Genomic DNA, 24,203 nt, shown 5'->3' with positions numbered 1-24,203 from the left:
TCAAGGAGAACTATAAACCACTGCTCAAGAGAAAAAGAGAGGACACAAAAAAATGGAAAAACATTCTATGCTCATGGATAGGAAGAATCACTATCATGAAAATGGCCATACTGCCCAAAGTAATTTATAGATTCAATGCTGTCCCCATCAAGCTACCAATGACTTTCTTCACAGAATTGGAAAAAACTACTTTAAATTTCATATGGAACCAAAAAGAGTCTACATAGCCAAGACAATCCTAAGCCAAAAGAACAAAGCTGGAGGCATTGCGCTACCTGACTTCAAGCTATACTGCAAGGCTACGGTAACCAAAAAAGCATGGTACTGTTACTGAAACAGAGATATAGACCAATGGAACAGAACTAGAGGCCTCAGAAATAATGCCACACATCTACAACTATCTGATCTTTGACAAATCTGACAAAAACAAGAAATGGGGAAAGGATTCTCTATTTAATAAATGGTGTTGGGAAAACTGGCTAGCCATATGCAGAAAACTGATACTGGATCCCTTCCATACACCTTATACAAAAATTAATTCAAGATGGATTAAAGACTTAAACGTAAGACCTAAAACCATAAAAACCCTAGAAGAAAACCTAGGCAATACCATTCAGGACATAGGCATGGGCAAGTACTTCTTGTCTAAAACACCAAAAGCGATGGCAACAAAAGCCAAAATAGACAAGTGGGATCTAATTAAACTAAAGAGCTTCTGTACAGCAAAAGAAACTATCATCAGAGTGAACAGGCAATCTACAGAACGGTAGAAAATTTTTGCAATTTATCCATCTGACAAAGGGCTAATATCCAAAATCTACAAAGAAATTAAACAAATTTACAAGAAAAAGTAAAAAACCATCAAAATGTGATCAAAGGATAGGAACTGACACTTCTCAAAAGAAGACATTTATGTGGCCAAAAAACATATTTTAAAAAGCCCATCATTACTGGTCATTAGAGAAATGCAAATCAAAACCACAATGAGATACCATCTCATGCCAGTTAGAATGGTGATCATAAAAAAATCAGGAAACAACAGATGCTGCAGAGGATGTGGAGAAATAGAACGCTTTTACACTGTTGGTGGAAGTGTAAATTAGTTCAACCATTATGGAAGGCAGTGTGGTGATTCTTCAAGGTTCTAGAACCAGAAATACCATTTGACCCAGCAATCCCATTACTGGGTATATACCCAAAGGATTATAAGTCATTCTACTATAAAGACACATGAGACCGGGCATGATGGCTCATGCCTGTAATCTCAGCACTTTGGAAGTCCGAAACGGGCAGATCATGAGGTCAGGAGTTTGAGACCAGCCTGGCCAATATGGTGAAACCCTGTCTCTTCCAAAAATACAAAAATTCGCCAGGCACGGTGGTGTGCGCCTGTAGTCCCAGCTATTCGAGAGGCTGAGACAGAAGAATTGCTTGAACCCGGGAGGTGGAGGTTGCAATGAGCCGAGTTCATGCCACTGTACTCCAGCCTGGGTGACAGAGCGAGACTCTGTCTCAAAAAAAAAACAAAAAGACACATGCACACATATGTTTATTACAGCACTATTCACAATAGCAAAGACTGGGAACCAACCCACATGCCCATCAGTGATAGACTGGATAAAGAAAATGTGGAACATATACACAATGGAATACTATGCAGCCACAAAAAATGATGAGTTCATGTCCTTTGCAGGGACATGGGTGCAGCTGGAAACCATTATTCTCAGCAAAGTAACACAAGAACAGAAAACCAAATACCACATGTTGCCACTCATAAGTAGGAGTTGAACAATGAGAACACATGGACACAGGGAGGGGAACATCATACACTGGGGCCTGTTGGGGGGCGGGGGGCTAAGGGAGGGATAGCATTAGAAGAAATACCTAAGGTAGATGACGGGTTGATGGGTGCAGCAAACCACCATGACATGCGTATACCTATGTAACAAAACTGCATGTTCTGCACATGTACCCCCAAACTTAAAGTATAATAAAAAAGAAAAAAATTAAAATTAATTTTACAAAGGGCTTGGACAGGACAGTAAGGCAGAAAAAAGGTGAATTTGCACTTTCTCCGGAGCTGGGACACCCATCTTCTCCTGCTCTTAGATATCAGAACTCCAGGCTATCTGGCGTTTGGACTCCAGAACTTGTGGCAGTGGCCTCCAGGTTCCTAGGCCTGCTGCCTTGGACTGGGAGCGATACCATCAACTACTTTACTTTTCAGGTCTTTGGACTTGGACTGAGCTATGCAAAAGGCATCTCTGGTTCTACAGCTTGTAAATGGCATATCATGGGACTTAGGCTGCATAATCGTGTAACCCAGTGCCCATAATAAATCTCCTCTCATCTGCCTATCTACCTACCTATCTATATCTATCTATGTACTTATCTGTCTCTTATCAGTTGTTTCTCTGAGAACCGCACTAATACTGTGTTTTTGAGAATTGGGTATCGTGGTTTGTTTATCCATTAAGCACTTGAATTATAATTTAGTTGTTTAAAACTTTTAATGATTATGAATAAAGCCAGCATCAACATTTGCATACAGGTTTTTGTGTGAATATACGTGTTCACTTCATTTGAGTAAACATGTAAGAAAGAGATTGTTGGGTCATATGATGAGCATATGTTTAACATTATAAGAAGCCACCAAACTATTTTCCAAGTGGTTGTGCCACTTTTCATTCCCTCCAAGCATTGCTCTATATCTTTCCTAGCAGATGGTATGGTAAAAATTTTTAAGGCATTCTACCAGGTGTATAGTGATACATCACTGTGGTACTTATTTGCATCTCCCTAGTGACTTCTGATGTTGCAGAGATTTTCATGTGGTACTTCATCACTCGTGTACCTTTTATTGGTGCAGATATTTTTAAATATTTTGCTTATTTTTAAATTGGTTCATTTGTTTCCATATTACTGAGTTTATAAAAATAAATAATTAAAACTTAATCATAATTTTTGGAACCCTAAAATTTATGTTGAGCCTTGAAGGAAATATGAGCATGTGGTCTAAGCTATGCAATAAGTAGCTGCAACTTCTGCTTCTCCTATTATAGATTAACTCTCTTCCTCATTGCTCTTGTTCTGTAAATTGACTAAGAAAGACTAAATGGTGCCAGAGATGCCACCTTCTCCCCTCCTGCTTGCTGACCTTTCTTCCTTTATTATCTTCCACCTAATTCAGACCAGGTGGTGCAAAAGACCCCATCATTGTTACACCCTCAATGTGGGTTGTTAAATATGCCTTTCCCAAAATGAACACTGTTCCAACTATCATATTAGTTGAACTATAGCTAATCATATTATAATATGATTAGTCAAACTTAACTCATCATATTCATTGAAGGCTAGTACTGCAACTGTGTGCTAGCCTTGTGAGGAAAATGTGGAAACCTAATTAAGCTTCCCAAGCCTTAGCTATAAACAACCCCAAACTTCCCCACTTTGGAGCACTGACTTCCATTCTTTCGAATCTGTGTTCCCTGGTGGCCGTTTTCAAACTTTGTACTAGAATGAACTCAATACTTAATAATATTTTCTCAATCTCTTTATTTTAGGTTATCAAGTTTTTATAGTTATTTATATATTCTGTAAACAAACTTTACAGATAAGTTTTTGGAAATATTTTCTTCCAGTGTGTGGTTTTCATTTTATTAACTGTGCCCTTCTAAATAGTACCAGTTTTATAATTTGGTAAAGTCATACTCAGCAACTTTTAAAACTTTGATCATCTATTTCAGTGTTCATTATTTGTCATAGATTTAAATTTCCATCTAGTATCATTACCCTTCAATCTAAATAACTTATTTTTGTAGTTTTTTATAGTGTGTGTTTGCTGGCAACAAATTATCCCTGATTTTGTTTATTAATCTTAAAGTATCTTAATGTTGTAGGATATTTTGTTAAGTATAAAATTCTAAGTTGCCAGTCTTTTGTTTTTTTTTTCAAAATGTCTTTTTTTCATCTCTAGTTTTTGTGATAAGAAATCACCTTCATTATTTTCATTGTCTACATGTGTCCATGTCTTCTTTCTCTTTTGGTTTTCAGCAGTTTAATTATGATGTTTGCAGGTATGAGTTTTGTTTTTTGTTGTTTGGGGGTTTTTTGTCTTTTTTTTTGCATTTAACCTTCTTGGGATTTGCTGGGATTGACCGATGTGCAAGTTGCTCTTTTTCATCAAATTTAGAACAATTTTTGTCGGCCAGGCACGGTAGCTCACACGTGTAATCCCAGCACTTTGGGAGGCCGAGGCGGGTGGATCATGAGGTCAGGAGTTCAAAACCAGCCTGGCAAAGATGGTGAAAACCCGTCTCTACTAAAAAATACAAAAATTAGCTGGGTGTGGTGGCGGGCACCTGTAATCCCAGCTACTTGGGAGGCTGAGGCAGGAGAATTGCTTGAACCTGGGAGGCAGAGTTTGCAGTGAGCCGAGATCACGCCACTGCACTCTAGCCTGGGTGACAGAGCAAGACTCTTCCTCAAAAAAAAAAAAAAAAAAAGAAAAAAAAATTTTTGTTAATATTTAAATACTTTTTCTGACTCATTCTTGGTCTATTTTGTTCTAGGGCTCTGTTTACACATGCCTTAATACCACCTTCAAAGTTATTTTGACTGTTTTAAGTCCTTTTTCTTCCAGTGCTTTACTTCGGATGATTTAAGTTGATCCAATTTCAAGCTCACTTATTCTTTCTCCTTTATATAAAATCTTCTATTAATACCATCCAATCAACTTTTTTATATAAAATTTTTTTTTGCTCTAAAATTTTCACTTAGTTTTTTTATTGTGGTTACCCTGATACTCCTTACTCTTGCCACATATATCCATCTTTGTACATTTTTAAACATATTTTCACAGTTATTTTTAAGTGTTTGTCTGCTAATTCCAACATCTGGGTCATCTGTGGGTCTATTTTGCGTTACACTGTTGTGCCTACCAAGCTGTCATCTCTTCTCTAGGTTCTTCATTGCCTTGGCCCAGATATGTGTAGTTCAGAAGTCAGCAAGGGACTTTTGGTATTTATATGTAAATATTATTAATCATTTTTCATATTATACTATAGCAAACTATATATTTTGAAATTAAGGTTATCTTAATTTATAATAAGAATAAGATTCCAAGGGTTAAAATTATATTTGGGTTGAGGCACTATTATAATTACATAATAAGTCACATATACCACAAATGTTAATAAGTGGTAAATGTAAAAAAATAAAATTTTATGGGAAAATCACTTTTAATGAGATGGATGGGCTTTCTTTTTGTTTGTTTGTTTGTTTTTTTCTGACAAAGTCTCGCTCCGTAGCCCAGGCTGGGGTGCAGTGGCACGATCTCAGCTCACTGCAACCCCTGCCTCCTGGGTTTAAGTGATTCTCCTGCCTCAGCCTCTCAAGTAGCTGAGAGCCACCATGCCCAGCTAATTTTTGTATTTTTAGTAGAGATGGGGTTTCACCGTGTTGGCCCAGCTGGTCTTGAACTCCTGACCTCAAGTTATCCGCCCCCTTCAGCCCTGCAAAGTGCTGGGATTACAGGTATGAGCCCCTGAGCCTGGCTGGATAGGCTTTTTAAAGTTTAATTTACTGACGTGTTTGTTAAACGTTAGTTATTGCTAGAATGATTCAGTGTTCAGCATCAATTTTATTCTTATTCTACTTTCATAGGTGTAAGCATATGGAATACTATTGCATGTAAATAAATAGATAACAATGGAGGAAAATTTGTTAATACTAATGCCATTCTGTTCTTAGAATTCCTTCCTAGTTACATGCTAAAAAGTCATAAACTGTTCTAACATTAAAAATGATTTTCAAGAATTGTTTGCTTACAGCTGGATTAGGGCCTCCTACATTTTTTTCTTTAGAAAACAAGGAACTAGAGACAATTTTTTACCCAGTGAATAGAGTCATTTATTTTCTCAAGACTAGAAACCAGTATTTTGAATTGTCTCATTGTTCGGTGTCCTGGAGGACTTTATGTCCCAGGGCTCAGTACTCAATAAATGGTAGCTACTCTCACTGTTTATGGGCCCCAGAGACCCTCAAGGCACTGACTATACCCCTACTGTGCCAGTTTCCTCTTATTCCCTTCAAAATATCCAATATGAATTCACAATTTCTTTTAGACTATTCAGATCTATGTAGATAATCTCTTACCTTCTTTATGAAATTGTCCTTAGCACTTCCAGCCCTCAGAGATCTTTTCAGAACTCTTCCAGCATACAAACTGTTCTACATCATTATCAGGGTTACTTACATAATTTTTTATACTGTTTTCTTTCTCTATTAATCATGTGGCCTGAATAAGATTACACCCTTTCTGAGAACAGCAGTTCTGATTTATAATTCTACAAACTACACACATACCTCATTGCTGAATATTTAATTGGGTTTTAAATGACATATGTGCCATTTCACATTTTAATTCTTATAGTATATCTTGGCTTCTGATCAGCATAAGCTGGACTCCTAACAAGAATTTGCCCATTGCACTTGATTGTGATTTGTGCTACATTTCCAAGAAACTCAGTCTCAGGAATCACACAGTGCCTCAGTTTCAACCTCAAAACTAAAGAGAGAGAAGGGAAAGAACATTTAACTCCTGCATGGAGGAAATAGTATTTACATAACTAAAATTGTAAGCAACTGCTTTATATTCTTGATCATTAGTATACTTGAGTATTGTGAATTTACTGATAAACAGAAGAATGCGATATGTAATAATAGGTAGATAAATTATCAAATTACTCTGATTGATTTTATATTATTTTGAATTGATAGCAGGGTTAATGCAAAACTATGGGATTCCTAGGGGAAATGATTAGCTGATACTTCATCCTAACTTTCCTGTAATAATTTTCGATGTTTGAAGCAGTGTCAATTCTGGCAAACCCTGCTGAAGAAATGAATTTGTGTTTCTTCATGAATCACTTCCTTTTTTATTTTTCATTCGTTATGCATTTATTGATAATGTGTGAGTCACACGAAGGTGAATATAATGTATGGTCCCTGCCTTGACTCTCTTCTTTGTTCCTGGCTAGTAATGGGTTAACTGGAAAGTGACTCTCCTCATGCCATCTCCATTTCCTCCACCCTTCCCCACAAACAGATAAATATGCTCAACCCCCAATTATTACATGGTATACTCAAAGTCACCTGAAAGTTTAGGAATGTGGCTGACAGCACAATTTCTCAATCTTTTTAATACTTACTATCCTTTTGAGGATCTTAATAGACCTTTTTTCTTCTCTTTTCTTTTCTTTTTTTTTTTTTGAGACAGAGTCTTGCTCTTTTGCCAGGCTGGAGTGCAGTGGCACAATGTCGGCTCACTACAACCTCTGCCTCCTGGGTTCAAGCGGTTCTCCTGCCTCAGCCTCCTGAGTAGCTGGGACTACAGGCAAGCGCCACCATGCCTAGCTAATTTTTGTATTTTTAGTAGAAACAGGGTTTCGCCATGTTGGCTAGGATGGTCTCGATCTCTTGACCTCATGATCCGCCTGCTTCGGCTTCCCAAAGTGCTGAGATTATAGGTGTGAGCCACCGTGCCTGGCCGATCTTTTTTTTCTAACAGTGCCCCACCCATGAAATTTTAATACCACAAACATACTGTATTTCTTTTTTTAAATTTTTTTTTTTTCAGACAGAGTCTCGCTTTGTTGCCCAGGCTGGAGTGCAGTGGCACAATCATGGCTCACTGCAGCCTTGACCTCCCAGGCTCAAGCTATCCTCCCACCTCAGCCTTTCAAGTAGCTGGGACCACAGGCATGGGCCAACACACCTGGCTAGTTTTTAAATTTTTTTTGTAGAGATGAGGTCTCCCTATTGTTGCCCAGGCTGGTCTCAAGCTCCTGGCCTCAAGTGATCCTCCTGCCTCAGTCTCCCAAAGTGCTGGGATTACAGTTGAGAGCCCCTGGCACCTGATGCATACTGTGTTTCTGTTTAGTGATGTTGGCCTTTGAGAGGGCCACAAACCATTATGAGAGATTCTTTTTACTCCCTAAAAAGCAATTATTGCCCCCTTGGCAATGCTGCTTCTCCCATTAATCATGCATGGTCTTGAGTGTCAGCCACACATATTCTGTTGGATGTCTCACTGGCCCTCAGTGTTGTCCCTTGACTTTAAATAAGAGGTCATTGGGAGGATCCAGAAACTGCTAAGTGCTAGGAATGTATCTTTGTGCAAGATAGTCATTGTCCTTGTCTTTGAAGAAAATAAAAATATTTTTCCCCAAAATATTTTTGACATATTTTGCAATGGCTGTTCGGAGAGTCAGCAAACACGTGTAACCCTACAAAGCTGTTTTTATTGGGGAGGGCTAGTTTTTCAGAGCTGGGCACATTACCCAAATCAAGCCAATGATTACCAAGTGCATCTGTAGAGAATCTGCATTGAGGCAGCCAGGCCTTCCCTTGGCCAGATCTAGGAAAGATGAACTGAGAATCTGATGCTTTTAAACATGTGAAAGAAACATTTGCCATCTTTTCTGTCTGAGAGCTGCTACCTGTGAGGTCTCATGTACATAACAAGACCACCTTTGCCAGCCAGGCCTCCTCTTCTCCATCACCATAAACTGTTTGGCCATAATCCAAGACCCCATTCTTTTTGTAACCCTAAGAGGGTATATAAACTTCTAAACCCCATTGTTGTGGGGGTGGTAATCACTGTGATTCTCTCCCATGTGCACATTAATGAATTTGTATGCCTTTTCTCCAATTAATCTCCCTTTCGTGATTTGATTTTTCAGCGGAACCTTTAGAGGGCAAAGGGAACATTTTCCCTTGGCCCCTACATCCTCATGCTTATGGTGTTGTACAGTTTATTAAATTGCAAAAATAATTATATTACAAATATAAGGCTGGGCATTGTGGTGCTCTTGCCTATAATTCCAGAACTTTGGGAGGCTGAGTTAGGTGGACCCCTTGAGCCCAGGAGTTCAAGATGACCAGCCTAAGCAACATGGTGAAACCCCAACTCTGTAAAATACAAAAAAAAAAAATTAGCTGGGTATGGTGGCACATGCCTGTGGTCCCAGCTACTTGGGAGGCTGAGGTGGAAGTATCTCTTAAGCCCAGGTAGGTCAAGGCAGCAGTAAGCTGTGATCTCGCCACTGCACATCAGCCTGGGTGACAGAGACAGAACGTGTTTCCAAAAAAAAAAAAAGTACAAATATGGCTTCTGCATCTAAGTAAGATGTAATAAGTAGCAGAAAGTTATTACTCCTACTGCAACATAAGGAATTGCTCACTTTCCCTCCCGCCGTGGACGGACTGTTCCTGGGTACGGTAGTTTTATATCATTCTCAGGAGATATCCTGCAAGATCAAGCAGCCGGCTTGTCCAGTTCTATGAGGCACTTCTTTGTATTTGTGTTTCCTCCTTCCTTTGCCTCACTTCCTCTTTTCCCCTTATTCTTATTTCTCTGGGATTGCATCTCTCCCCCAACCCCCATAAAAGTAACAGCACATACAATTTTGATTCAAGCATTGTTATTATTTTCTAGGGAACCCAGGATAAGTTATTAGGGAATTAATTTATAAATCTGTCCCCATAGTTACGAGGGTTAGGAGTTTTATTTAGTAAAATAGGAGCCAAGAAAGTTTCATTTTCTAGATTTTTCACTTCCGAACTCTCAACTATTAGCAGAAATAGTACAAACCATTTGAGACTTGAATCCCCTTTCCAGCCTGTTTCTTTTAATAAGGCAGACATTATTTAAAGGGCACTGTTTTTGATAAGTTCCTATGCATTGCCTTATGAGGGAGGCCCTCTATTTTTATGTGAGTTGAAAAAGCATTTAACCCTAACAAACTGTATTTAGAACAGTATTTTTTCACTGAATTTTTTGAATGCCTAAGAGGGCAGCTTACATGTTGGATGACAACCAAGACAAGCAAGTTTTCTCCAGGTCAGGTATAAATTCATCTGAAACAGACAATCTTTCTAAGAATGTTGACAATAGCATTCTACAGGAGCAAGAGGGAGAGGAGTGAGGAAGGTCGGAATTAGCTATTTAAGGAAGGCAGTGGTCTATTCTGTGTCAATGAAAAGAGGTCAAATTCTGTAAAATATTTGAAGAGATTTATTGTGAGCCAAATATGAGTGACCATGGCCCATGACACAGCCCTCAGGAGACCCTGAGAACATGTGCCTAAGGTGGTCAGGGCACGGCTTGGTTTTATACGTTTTAGGAAGACATGAGACATCAATCAAATACATTTAAGATATACATTGGTTCAGTCCAGAAAGGCGGGACAACTCGAAGATGAAGGGTGGTTCCGGGTTATAGGTAGATTTAAAAATGTTCTGATTGGCAATTGGTAGAAAAGTGAAATGTGTAGGTTATGATAAGAGGTTGTGGAGAGCAAAGTTTGATCACGTAGATGAAACCTCCAGGTAGCAGGATTCAGAGAGAATAGATTATACATATTTCTTATCAGACTCAGGGTCTGTGTTGATGTTAAATGCTGGTTGGCTTTTCCTGAATTCCAAAAGGGAGGAGAGCATAATGAGGCATGTCTGACACACTCACCCTTCCCATCATGGCCTGAACTAGTCTTTCAGGTTAACTCTGGGGTCCCCTGGCTGAGGAGGGAGTCCATTCAGATGGTTGGGTAGGGGGGTGCTTAGAATTTTATTTTTGGTTTCCACCTGAATCTTTAGTGTTGTCCAAAGGGACCATGGAGTAGAAGCAGTGAAAGAATAACATATAGGTGCAGCCATAAAAAAAAAAATGAGTTCACGTCCATTGCAGGGATATGGATGAAGCTGGAAACCATCATTCTCAGCAAACTAACACAGGAACAGAAAACCAAACACCACATGTTCTCACTCATAAGTGGGAGTCAAACAATGAGAACACATGGACACTGGGAGGGGAACATCACACAATGGGGCCTGTCAGGGGTTGGAGGGAAGAGGAGGGAGAGCATTAGGACAAACACCTAATGCATGCGGGGCTTAAAACCTAGATGATGGGTTGATAGGTGCAGCAAACCATCATGGCACATGCACACCTATGTAACAAACCTGCACATTCTGCACATGTATCCCAGAACTTAAAGTAAAATTTTAAAACAATGGAAATTTGTCTTTACTTATAAAATTGAAACCAAAGTTTCCTCTTTATAATATTGTAAAAAAAAAAAGGGAATAACTTACAGGCACAACATGGGCAAATTCATAGGATTCTTTTTGTTTGTTTCAGTCAAGTTTTTTACATATAAACTTAGTAGAAGTTCAATGTGAAGTATCTTTGTAAAAGGACCTGTTCTCTCTCTTAATGAGAATTCTTAAGGAATTCTCATTTCTTTTCTCAAAACAAGTTGAGATAAAAAATGAGAATTCCTGATACCTAGTTACAGTGCTAAGTAGCATCCACCCCTGGAAGCAGTATAAGTTAGGTCTGTGCTTCCCAGAATATACCATCAGACCAACTTATTATTGTTATTATTGTTGTTGTTTTACAGATCAACCCCTGCATTACATCTATCTATTGATTTATTTACTTTTGACCATCTAGACTCCCCACTTTTGGTCAAAGCACTCTAAATTTTTACTACCACTCCAATATAGATCCATGTTTAGGAGTAGAATTAATCCCTACTTCTGGATCTAGGGTTGAACATGGGATCCTTGTCTAGCCAATTAGTATCTCCCACCCCTTAGTCAGCGGGTTAGTTTTTCAGGGCTGGGCAGATTATTCAAATCAAGCCAATGATTATCAGGTTTGAAGGTCAGATAGCGAGAAGAGCCTGCCTGAACAAACCCAACAAAGAGGCAGGCTGGCACAAGTCTACGTCCTGGTCTCCTTCTGCGGCCTCTGCATCTGGTCCCACTAGAGCTTTTTGCATTAGTATCACATCCCTAGTGAAAGAATGGAGGATTCAGAGTAGCAGATATTTTTCATCTTTGGTCTTTGATTTTTCTATGTAAAGTGACAAAATATCGACACAAAAAGTGAAAAATTCAGTCACTGATTCATGTTGTCTACATATTCTGATGCATATAAATGTACCAAACAAAATTGTACATAGTTTAATATATGTGAATATTCAGTGCTATTTAAGTAAATGTATAATTTCAGCTTATTATCTTAAGCACTTGATATCCCCATCACTGAACACATCACAGGCCCTCAATAAATATTTACTGATTTTTTTCTGTGTAATATTCAAATGAGTATTAAAGAAAACAGTTACAATTTGCCCTTATGTTTATGTATTCTGAAATTAGTTGTGGTCACCAGGGGTCAAGAATCAAGGGTGTTATGTTATTATTATCAATATTATTATTATTTTGTTAAGGAAAATGAGATACATGAACAATTACTATTGAATGCTACTGAGAGGAGAAGGTTTAAGTCCTTATTTTTCTATTAATAATGTCAGCTGAGGGTTGGCGGTTGACCTCACCAGTCTGAGCCTCTCAGTTTCTTTATTTGTAAAAATGACATTATAATATTTTCCCTGCCTACCTTATGAGAGTGTTTTGAAATCAAATAGGGTCATTTTTAAGAGGAACTTGTGAACTGAAGAGTACTATATAAATGTTGGTGTTTTTTGTTTTTTGTTTTTTTTATGGAATTTTTATTGATACCAACAATAACAAAATAGAATTTTAGACACACAAAATTTAATCAACATTAATAATGTTACTGTATTTTAATGACATACTGGATCATTACATTAAGAATTAGACAATTAAATTATATAATGGAAGATATACCTAATGCTAAATGTTGGTGTTTAGGGATTATTTGTACCTTCTTAATGATGTTTCTTCCTTTTGAGGTATGACACAGTATCATTTTGAAATGTTATCTTGCTTTCCAAAAAGTAAACCTCCCAAGCTAATAAGTAAAAATAATGACAAGAAATAAGTTGCACATTGTATTTACTCAAATTGATGACGTATCTGAAACTGTGCTGACACCTGACTGGAAAGTGAATTCCCCTCAGAATTGCTCTTGCTCAGTTTCTACTACAGCGACATGCAAGAGCTTTTCCTAATTCTCAGAATTTTACCCTTGAAAAATTACAGTCCTAAGAAATACACCAGGAAATGGCTTTGGAACCCAGAGCCCAGAGGCCAATTCTCAGTATGGGAAATGTAGAGATAATGCTTTATATGTGTTCAAAGTCAACCACCCCCACGGTGCTGGTCCTTAAATGGATTGATTTCTGTGCTTGTGAATTTCCTAGAGCATGAAGTCTTATAGGAGAGCTGTCTCTTGCACTCTGCTGCTTATATGTCACCCTGGAAGAGTCCATCAGGAGATAAGCCTGTTTGATGCCTTAGCTTCTTATTTATATTGTCTTTAAGATGCTCTGGAGGCATCTGTTTAGATGGTATTTGTGAATATGGAGACTTCGGAAGGACTTAGCAGGCAGTTTGTGGCCACTGACCTTTGTCCCTTCATTTTGTTGGCAGCTTGACTTCTAATTCCCAGTGGTCTGGATCGAGGTGAGAGGTAGTGCTCCCTGGACTGAAACCTAGACCAGAACATCATAGGCATCGAATTTGTTGCTGGACAGGTCCCAGCTTTGCTTCTCCTCTCTTGTTTGCTTTGCCTTGCAAAAGCCCTAATGAATATAAATAATCCGAACCCTAAGTTCCTAGAATGATCTCAACCAGGAGAACAGAGTGAGGAGGTTTTTCCTTCAGAGCAAGACTACACTGTATTCCCAAGTATGATCTTTTATTTCTTAATCTCACAGATTCCTGTTGGGTGCTTGTCTATCTCCTAAAACTAACACCTCATTCATCTTACGAGAGAGAACTTCTTGTCTTTAGATCTAATTGATTGGAAAGGAAGAAATTAATTTTTGTCTATTTTACTGTTTTTCTCTATTACAAAATGGCATTATTCTTTTTATATATATAACACATATATAATATATAGGCATAATTCTTTGTATATATAATATATGTTATGTAAATTATATATATATATATATATATATATATATATATATATGGATTGAGGTGAGAGGTGGTGCTCCCTGGACTGAACCCTAGAGCAGAACATCATAGGCATCAAGTTTGTTGCTGGACATATATACACACATACTCTAAGTTCTGGGATATATGTGCAGAACATGCAGCTTTGTTACATAGGTATACACGTGCTATGGTGGTTTGCTGCACCCATTAACCCGTCATCTACTTTAGGTACTTCTCCTAATGCTATCCCTCCCCTAGTCCTCCACCCCCTGATAGGCCCTCATGTGTGATGTTCCCATGTGTTCTCATTGTTCAACTCCCACTTATGAGTGAGAACATGCGGTATTTGGTTTTCTGTTCCTCTGTTAGTCTGCTGAGAATGATGGTTTCCAGCTTCGTCCATGTCCCTGCAAAGGACATGAACTCATCCTTTTTTATGGCTACATAGTATTCCCTTGTGTATATGTGCCACATTTTCTTTATCCAGTCTATCATTGATGGGCATTTGGGTTGGTTCCAAGTCTCTGCTATTGTGAAGAGTGCTGAAATAAACGTACATGTGTATGTGTCTTTATAGTAATCCTTTGGGTATATACCCAGTAATGGGATTGCTGGGTCAAATGGTATTTCTAGTTCTAGATTCTTGAGGAATTGCCACACTGTCTTCCACAATGGTTGAACTAATTTACACTCCCACCAACACTGTAAAAGCGTTCCTATTTCTCCACATCTCTCCAGCATGTGTTGTTTCCTGGCTTTTTAATGATCACCATTCTAACAGGCATGAGATGGTTATCTCATTGTGTTTTTGATCTGCATTTCTCCAATGACCAGTGATGATGAGCTTTTTTTATATATTTATTGGCCACATAAATATCTTCTTTTGAGAAGTGTCTGTTCATATCCTTTGCCCACTTTTTGATTTTTTTTTCCTGATAAATTTGTTTAAGTTCTTTTTAGATTCTGGATATTAGCCCTTTTTCAGATGGATAGATTGCAAACATGCAAACATTTTTTCCCATTCTGTAGGTTGCCTGCTCACTCTAATGGTAGTTTCTTTTGCTGTGCAGAAGTTCTTTAGTTTAATTAGATCCCATTTGTCAGTTTTGGCTTTTGTTGCCATTGCTTTTGGTATTTCAGTCATGAAGTCTTTGTCCATGCCTATGTCCTGAATGGTATTGCCTAGGTTTTCTTCTAGGGTTTTTATGGTTTTAGGTGTTACGTTTAAGTCTTTAATCCATCTTGAGTTAATTTTTGTATAAGGCGTAAGGAAGGGGTCCAATTTCAGTTTTCTGCATATAGCTAGCCAGTTTTCCCAACACTATTTATTAAACAGGGAATCTTTTCCCCATTGCTTGTATTTGTCAGGTTTGTCAAAGATCAGATGGTTGTAGATGTGTGGTGCTATTTCTGAGGCCTCTGTTCTGTTCCATTGGTCTATATATCTGTTTTGATATCAGTACATTGCTGTTTCGGTTACTATAGCCTTGTAGTGTAGTTTGAAGTAAGGTAGTGTGATGCTTCCAGCTTTGTTCTTTTTGTTTAGGATTGTCTTGGCTATGCGGTCTCTTTTTTGGTTCCGTATGAAATTTAAAGTAGTTTTTTTCTAATTCTGTGAAGAAAGTCGATGGCAGCTTGATGGGGATAGCATTGAATCTATAAATTACTTTGGGCAGTATGGCCAAAATGGCATAAGAGGTCAAGAATAACTGCATTACATGGAAATAATGTATTCTCAAATTTGGAGATTTTATTTTTATAAAGCAGAGTTGTTACTGAATATAGATTTGGATATTTGTTTTGCAAGGCAGTAATATTTTTTGTGTGCATGTTTTGGTTTGAGTTGGGTTTTCTGTTTTTAGAATTCTTTGGGGAGCACTCATATTTGGTTGTTGTTTTTGCAGTGGCTGTGGAACCATTCTGAACTTTGAAATATTTCATTGTAAAAATGTTTGCCCTTGGAGATTTAATCAACTAGAATTCATTTTTCCAAACACTGCAAATTTTGATTGTTTTTAAATGGCTGAAATTTTTAGCCAAAAATCTGCTAACAATCTATCGGGTTCTCACTTAAGATATGGGATTGGACCAGTAATCTTGGGAGGTCTCTATAATTTGGTGCTTTTCAATGGGATCAGCCCATGTTTTGGGAAGACATGCTAGAGAGAGATGAAAAGACTGCCTGCTCTTGTACAATGTATTTGACTACCAAGGAGTTAGTAAGTGGAGCTATCATTTTTATGATATTGGTTTTGTTTTGCAGCTGGGAGTTAAAAAAAATTCTGCCATAGCCTACCACCTCATGACTTTGAGTTTGTCTGTATTACACCAAGACAACATAGAAGTTATGAGGTAAGTTACCTATATGACATCAAGTACCTGAATATTTGCAAACCTTTTGATAGCTTTGCATATTTTTCCAGTTTTCAGTCTATACATGTAGTACAGTGACTGAACCCAATGTATGAATTCTACTTCATGACGGTGATTCATTGCATAGTACAGACAGGTCATCAGACATTTAATTTCACACCACTGCAATCCTAGACCCCGTATTTTCCTTACACCTTACCAATAATTATGTCATCATTACATAATTGCCACAGGGTTGTAAATATATATGTGGAGAAAGTTTCAAAATGACCAGAAGGCAGTTAAGTAAATTAATCAATTACAACTGAATTGTAGGTGCATTTTGCCATGAAGTTCCCTTTATACCATACCAGGTGCCTATTTTTCTGCCTAAGATGACTAACAAAATGTCAGGGGAGACAGCCACCATTTTCTGAAGGCTCCAAAGGCCTTTGGACCATCTGTCTACATCTCCACTGCCTAATGAAGGTTTCCCTTCTTTGGGGCACCTAAAGGAAATTTAAAATTCAAGCTAATAATAGGAAATACATGTGATGGCATCCTTTGCACTTTCCCACAAGCTGCTCTTTCATTCAAATCCCTATTTAATTATGTTCGTGATCAGTCGTTTAGAAGAAGTGAGTAACTTGTTCCAAGGGTCTTGCATGGAGACTCTGTTGGCATGTCGCCCAGAAGCCATAGAGCAGAGACTAGTGAGGAAAATTTAAAATGGGTAGAATTAGGGCTTGGAGATCAGGGAGGCACAAACTTGGGACTCTTTACATGCATTTTCTTAGCACATACGTTTCATGTTGGAAGCACAGCCAATTTGTCTCTCAGAAAAGTCTAAGCAACATAGCAGACCCCATCTCTAAAAAAAAGGTTTTTTTTTAAATTAGCCAATTGTGGTGGTGCATGCACAGCCACTGTCCCCCAAGTGAGCAGGAAGCCATTTAGTGGTGCAGACACCCATCCCTCACTCTCCTCTTGCACTGGCATTTGAATTCCTCTTTAGAATTCAAAGAACATTCCATGTGCATCCTGTTTGCTCTCACAATAGCCTTAAGAGGTAGATAGGGCAAGAAATAGTATCTTCATGTTATTTTATTTATTTATTTAGAGACAGAGTCTCGCTCTGTCACCCAGGCTGGAGTGCAGTGTTGCAATCTCGATTTGCTGTAACCTCTTCTTCCTGGGTTCAAGCGATTCTTATGCCTCAGCCTCTCCTGAGTAGCTGGGACTACAGACCTGTGCCACCACGCCCAGCTAATTTTTGTATTTTCAGTAGAGGCAGGGTTTCGCCATGTTGGCCAGGCTGGTCTTGAACTGCTGGCCTCAAGTGATCTGTCTGCCTCAGCCTCCTGAAGTGCTGTGATTACAGGCGTGAGCCACCGCGCCCAGCCAGTACCTTCATTTTGCATGTAAGGTAAGTGAAGCTCACTGATGCTCAGGACTTGCTTAAAGGCATGCTGGGAACCAGGTGTAGTGGTTCACACCTATAGCCCAGTGCTTCAGGAGGCCAAGGCAGGAGGATCCCTTGATACCAGGGATTTGAGACCAGCCGGGCAGCAGAACAAAAGATAAGAATTAGTCAGGTGTGGAGGCACACACCTGTTGTCCCAGCGACTCTAGAGACTGAGGTGAAACGATTGCTTGAGCCCAGAAGTTCAAGGGTGTAGTGGACTACGATCATGCCACTACACTCCATCCATTCTGGGCAACAGAGCAAGATCTTGTTTCTAAAGCAAAAACTAAAATAAAATAAAAGGCATGCTGGGTGGCTAAACTCCATCTCCTCTTTCCCTGGGGCTCCCCTGTGGGATGCCCTCTTCCAAAGTCCTGCTAGAATTTGAATCAGGACTCTCAGAGGGCACCCACCAGACCCCAGTGAGGGGATGGAAACAAATTAACCTCCATCATCACCAGCCCTATGCCCTGGGCTTTGTGTGCATGCTCTCATTTAGTGCCTTCCACCTAAGAGGAACCATCATCCACATTTAACTCTGAGGAAAGTAGGGCTTAGAAAAGTTTAGTGACTTTTCCAAATTCACACAGCTAGTACGTAGTGAAGCTTATTCATTACACACGTCCCTGGTGTTTGAATTATGCCATCCTGACATCACCACAACTCAGAAGGCCAGAGGGGCTCTTGATCTTATCTGCTCCCGCTCTCCCATTTCACACATCTGGAAACTGAGGCCCTGGTGTTTGACGCATAATTGCCCAAGTAATGGCTGTGTTGTGCTGAAGCTCCAGCCTCCTGATCCTCATCCTATTACTCTTTTCACTGTCCCATAGTGGGCTGCAGAGGAACTGTTGAGGTCCTGGTGCTGTCTGTTACCAAGGAAAACGGTGGCTTCCCATTCAGGGCCTGGAGCCCTGAACTGTGGTGGTCCCCCTGCGATGGCGGGACACAGGCGTTCCAGCCCTTTTACCTGGCCTAGCTTCCAATTACTACTCCTACTTTTGCAGCTAACTCCACATAACCTGTCCCCAACACTTTCCTCCCCTTCTCCTTTCCCCTTACACATTTCTACTCCACATATTTGTAAAGGTCTGAGTGTGTGGTGAATGTTATGAGAACTTGACATGCTGGAGGAAAATAAAAATCAGTTGCATCTTCCTTTCAGCATGCCCTATTTTCAGCAAGTGGTTTTTGTTTTTTGTTTTGTTTTTAGAGACAGAGTCTCGCTCTGTCATACAGTGCAATGGCATGATCATAGCTCACTGCAGCCTCGAAATCCTGGGATCAAGCAATCCTCCCACCTCAGCTTCCTAAGTAGCTTGGACTACAGGCATGTAACACCATGCTGGGCTATTTTTTTTTTTTTTTTTTGGCAGAGGTGGGATCTTGCTATGTTCCACAAGCTGGTCTCAAGTCCCTGAGCTCAAGCGGTCCTCCTGCCTCAACCTCCCAAAGTGCTGGTAGGCCTCAGCAACTGTTTTGATTCTGGTATTTACATCTCAACTAAATCTTGTGTGGAAAGCTGTGGGTGGAGAGGAGCTGGAGGGTCTTGACCTGAACTTTGGTTCAGGTGACCTTTCAAGTTTCACATGAAATGTAAAAATACCCTGGCTGCACTTAAATCATTGCCTCCCTTACATAACATGTTTATAGTCATAAATCCAATTCTGTAGCCATTTTACACATAGAAGTCACAGTCAGGACTCCAGGGGCCACTACAAGCAGGAAGCAAAGCCACGGCTTCATATAGGAGGCTTTGGAAACCCAGTTCCCTTTTCTCACTTTTGACATTTGAGCTAGGCCCACCATTCCCATCTCCTTTAAATAAATGCGATTGCCCATTGATATGGTTGGGCTGTGTCCCCACACAGATCTCCTCTCGAATTGTAATCCCTATAATCCCCACACGTCGAGGGTGGGGCCTGGTGGGAAATTACTGGGTCATGGGGATGGTTTCCCCCATGCTGTTCTCATGAGAATGAGTTCTCACTAGATCTGTTGGTTTTATAAGGGGCCCTTCCCTCTTCACTCACTCCACTTCTTTCCTCCAGCCTTGTGAAGGAGGTGCCTGCTTCGCCTTCCTCCATGATTGTAAATTTCCTGAGGCCTCGTCAGCCATGTGGAACTGTGAGTCAATTAAACCTCTTTCCTTTATAAATGACCCAGTCTCGGGTATTTCTTTATAGTAGTGAGAGAATGGACTAATAAACCCATCTAGGATTTTCTAGTTCACAAGACACCTTTCTGTTTTTTCTCTGTCCTCTTCTAGACTACAGAATCCTGGCGAGGAACCTATTCCTATATTTACCTCCATCTCTCTGGTACCTGGCCTAAGTCTACACAGTAGGAGTGTAAACATTGTTGAACAAATATATGCTGTTCTTATCACAAGTGTTGGTAGTAGGATTACCAGTGTCTATGTTTTACGTGAGAGAAAGCAGCTTCCAAAAAAGGTTGGGATCTGTTCAGGCCTCAGCTTAGAAGTGCAGGCCTTCTAATAATAGAGACTGAATTTTTCCACTTACCTCTGGCTACATGCAACAGACGCAGCTTTGAATTTGGAGCTTCTGTGTTCCTTCTTGCTAGATCCAGGAATGGAAGTGGGTAAGGTGCCTGTTTGCTGGCCTTGTGATTAACACAGCATCACTTGACCTCTAGGACATTCTTGTTGATTTCTGTGGGCCATTCCCATTGGCAGCTGGGGTGGGAGGCAGGGGCAGGTGTCTAAATAGAATAAGGCTACTCTAACTACCTTAGAGTTTTACAGAGCCTCAAATAAGAGAATGGGTGTGAAAACTTTTTTTTTTTTAATTTGTAGAACACTATACCAAAAGGCATACTGTTAATAATGATTGCTGGGCACAGTGGTTCACCCTTGTAATTCCAGCATATTGGGTGGCCAAGGCAGGAGGATGGCTTGAGCCCAGGAGTTCAAGACCAGCCTGGGCAACACGGCAAAACTGTCTCTACAAAAAATAAAAAAAATTAGCCAGGCATGCTGTCATGCACCTGTAGTTCCAGCTACTCAGGAGACTGGTGGGAGGATCACCTGAGCCTGGTGAGATCGAGACTGCAATGAGCCATAATTGCACCCCTGTACTCCAGCCTAGGTGACAGAGTGAAACCTTGTCTCAAAAATAATAGTAAAAATGATGATAAATAAATCGTTAGGTTCATTTACCGTTAGGCTCTTGTATTCACTTTTCATAGTGTGAATAAGTTTGTGCTGTCAAATCTTGCTCACACTGGCCTAGGCAATTCTCTGACTTCCTGGATTCCTCTAGAATTTACTTTGTATTTTCACATGTTTTGTAGTGGTTTGCTCCAGTGGATGTCTACTTCTGGACTTTTTCATTTTAGGACTTCCTGGTTTTAGAGTACTGCCTTGTGTGCCTGCCACTTTCAGGTTTTGGAGGAGAGTACATATTAGGCAATTTTTCCCTTTTATTTAACCTTTTCTACCACAATTGAGCAACTTAAGAAACTGTTCTCTGATATTTCTCAGTCTTCACAGTGACACAAGTTCTATGGGGCAATATTTTTCTATTTTAAAATGTCTTTATCTTACTCAATTCACATGGCTTGCTGTTTGCCTGATTGGCTAGACATTGGAAACTGTGGAAGACATTTTCACAATGGTTTGACATTTCAAACTCCATGCAAATACTGAAAACTAGGAAACTTCCAGAAACCCTAATGTCAGACCAAAATTTAATTTAAAATGTTTAATACATGAGCTATTCAAGTGTTTCCAGATTTATCCTGAAATCTGCTCCAGCAGTTCTGTACATCTCATGTTGCAGTTAAGAAATGGAAGCCGGACACACAGCGGGTTGCTTAGGGTCATGAACTCTGGTGGGAGGAGAATCTCAGACCCCTGGCTGAGTTTCCCTAAGTCGCACCACCTGCCTTGCAGTGGTCTGGGCACCTGTTGCTGCAGAGAGTTGCCAACCCCATATCCTGTGAGTCTCCATCCTTGAGCACCAAGTATCTAATCACTCTTTCTCTCTCAGGGCTGCGGTGCTGTGAAGATTTCGGCATCCTGCACTCATGGCCATGTTTAGTCTATGGTCACATTGACATTGGAGAGTTTCAGGGACCAGTGCAGTATGCCCAGGTCTGACATGGGCTTCCAAAATGTATGTGAACAGAATAAGAATGATACTTTTTTGCTTTTCAGAATATTTCACAGCTTTGGTGGCACTTACCCTTATCCCTTCTTTTCTGTCTTTACTGATAAATACTCATCACCTTAGATTCTTTTAACGTCTAACAACTTTCAGTTGCAATTAGAAAATATCTTTAGACATGTTAATTATAAAAATATTCTTCATTTATGAAATTGATTACACCTAGTGACTTCATTCATCAATTGTCTCAAAATCTTGCGTTTAAACTACCCTCAGGAGGAATCTCCATGTTCACAAAAGAAAAAAGGGCAAAGGCCGGGCACAGTGGCTCACACCTATAATCCCAGCACTTTGAGAGGCTGAGGTGGGAGGATTGCTTGAACCTAGGAGTTCCAGACCAGCATGGGCAACATGATGAAACCCCGTCTCTACTAAAAATACAAAAAATTAGCTGGGCGTGGAGGTGCCCCTGTGGTCCCAGTTACTTGGGAGGATGTAGTGGAAGGATTATCTGAGCTTAGGGGGTTGAGGCTGCAGTGAGTCACTGCACTCCAGCCTGGACAACAGACCCAGACTCTGTCTCAAAGAAAAGAAAAGAAAAGAAGAGAAAAGAAGGAAAGGGAGGGGGGAGGAGGGAGAAGGGAGAAGGGAGAAAGGAGAAGGGAAGGGAAGGGAAAGGAAGGGAGGGGAAAGTGGGCACAGAAGGAAAGCCGAGTGGAAGGGAAAGTGGGCACAGAAGGAAAGCCGAGTGGGAATAGAAGCAAAGCCAGAGGTGTCCCTCTTATCTGTCAGAGTGTTCTATATTTATAAATCCATTGAGTCCATTTTCCCTATGCCTTTAGAGAAATCACTGAGTCTCTGGGGGCGGCGGGGGATTTGGGTAAATTCAGTTAAAGGTGATTTTAGAAATACTCTGTTCTCTGACGTAAGCCACCCTTGCTCTGGTGGGCACCTGGTTCACCTCTGAGCAGCAGTGACCATCTGAAATGCTCCTTTATGCTGAATCCAAATCTCAGTTTCCCTCATGTTATTTATTGAAGAAAATAATCCCTGTGCCTGAAACAAGTACTATGAAAGATATTACATTTATAGAGATTATAATTATAGAGATAAAGAAAATGTCTCTTTGCTTTCCAGTTAATCTGAGTGTAGCCACATTGGAAACCTTGCCTTAAAAAGCGAATTACAAAGATGAATACAGTGACAAATACAGTACAATTTGATAAAGTTATTTGGGCATGGAAATCCCCATGGAGTACTGGCCACATAAACTGTGAACTTAGGCAAAGCACCACTGTTGCAAATGTGACACTTTACCCAAATTATAGGCCTTGGGCAAAAAGCAAGTAACTTCAGAATCCAAACTTGCAAATATGCTAACACACACAAGGGCTTTAAGTAGCTGTAGGATCAAAGGCAAGATTTTAAAACTCAGGTTGATTGGGATGTAATTTGCATAGTAAAATTTACCCTTGTTAGTATGAGTTTTGATCACTGCATTCAGCCATCATGATATAGAACAGTTCCATCATCCAGAAAACTTCTCTGGTGTGCTTTTGTAATCAACCCCTCCCCTCACTGCCAAGCCTTGGCAACCACTTGTTCATAATCTGTATAATTTGAAGACAGGATTCTTAATCCTTGTAAGTCTTGGTTTTCTGATTCATCGTATGAGAATACTAACAGCATCATCTCTGTCATAGGGTTGTTGAAACGATTAAGTAAGATCATACATGTAAAATGCTTGGTACATGCATGGTGCAACAAGCACTAAATAAGTCTTAGTGATTTATTATTATTATTAAAATGCTGAGTATTGAGAAGTTGTAACCCAGAAGACACAATAGCATAAGTAAGAGTAAGTTCGAGTTTGTAAAACACAATCTTCCATGTAATATAGAAGCTTTTTTTTTTTTTTTTTTTGAAAAACGGAGTCTCATTCTGTCGCCCAGGCTGGAGTGTAGTGGCACAATCTCAGCTCAGTGCAACCTCCACCTCCCGGGTTCAAGCAATTCTTCTGCCTCAGCTTCCCAGGTAGCTAGAATTACAGGCATGCACCACTACACCCAGCTAATTTTTTTGTGTATTTTTAGTAGAGATGGGTTTCACTGTGTTGGCCAGGCTGGTCTCAAACTCCTGACCTCAAGTGATCCACCTCAGCCTTCCAAAGTGCTGGGATTACAGGCGTGAGCCACCATGCCCGGCCAAGAAACATTTTATATGGTACTCTGACAATTGGTGGCCAAGCCTAAATTAGAATGCCTCCAATAGTGGGAAACTCAGGGTTTCTCCAGGCAGTTTATTACATGGTTGGA

General features: G+C 39.8%; 1 long non-coding RNA gene across 1 annotated transcript in view; it reads left to right on the top strand.

The window, feature by feature from the left end:
* LOC117981361 (uncharacterized) overlaps positions 1–19,882 on the top strand; it is a 36,080-nt gene extending 16,198 nt beyond the window's left edge. Inside the window, exons 2-3 of the long non-coding RNA XR_004672824.3 lie at positions 16,205–16,293; positions 19,810–19,882. This is a non-coding gene — a long non-coding RNA (uncharacterized LOC117981361). The remainder of the gene's footprint in view (positions 1–16,204; positions 16,294–19,809) is intronic.
* Positions 19,883–24,203: the final 4,321 nt, after the last annotated feature.

This window comes from Pan paniscus, chromosome 7 (genome assembly GCF_029289425.2).
Source record: "Pan paniscus chromosome 7, NHGRI_mPanPan1-v2.0_pri, whole genome shotgun sequence".
In the NCBI taxonomy this organism is placed as follows: domain Eukaryota; kingdom Metazoa; phylum Chordata; class Mammalia; order Primates; family Hominidae; genus Pan; species Pan paniscus.
Note: the sequence above shows the minus strand (reverse complement) of the source record. Positions and strands in the feature narration are given on the sequence as shown.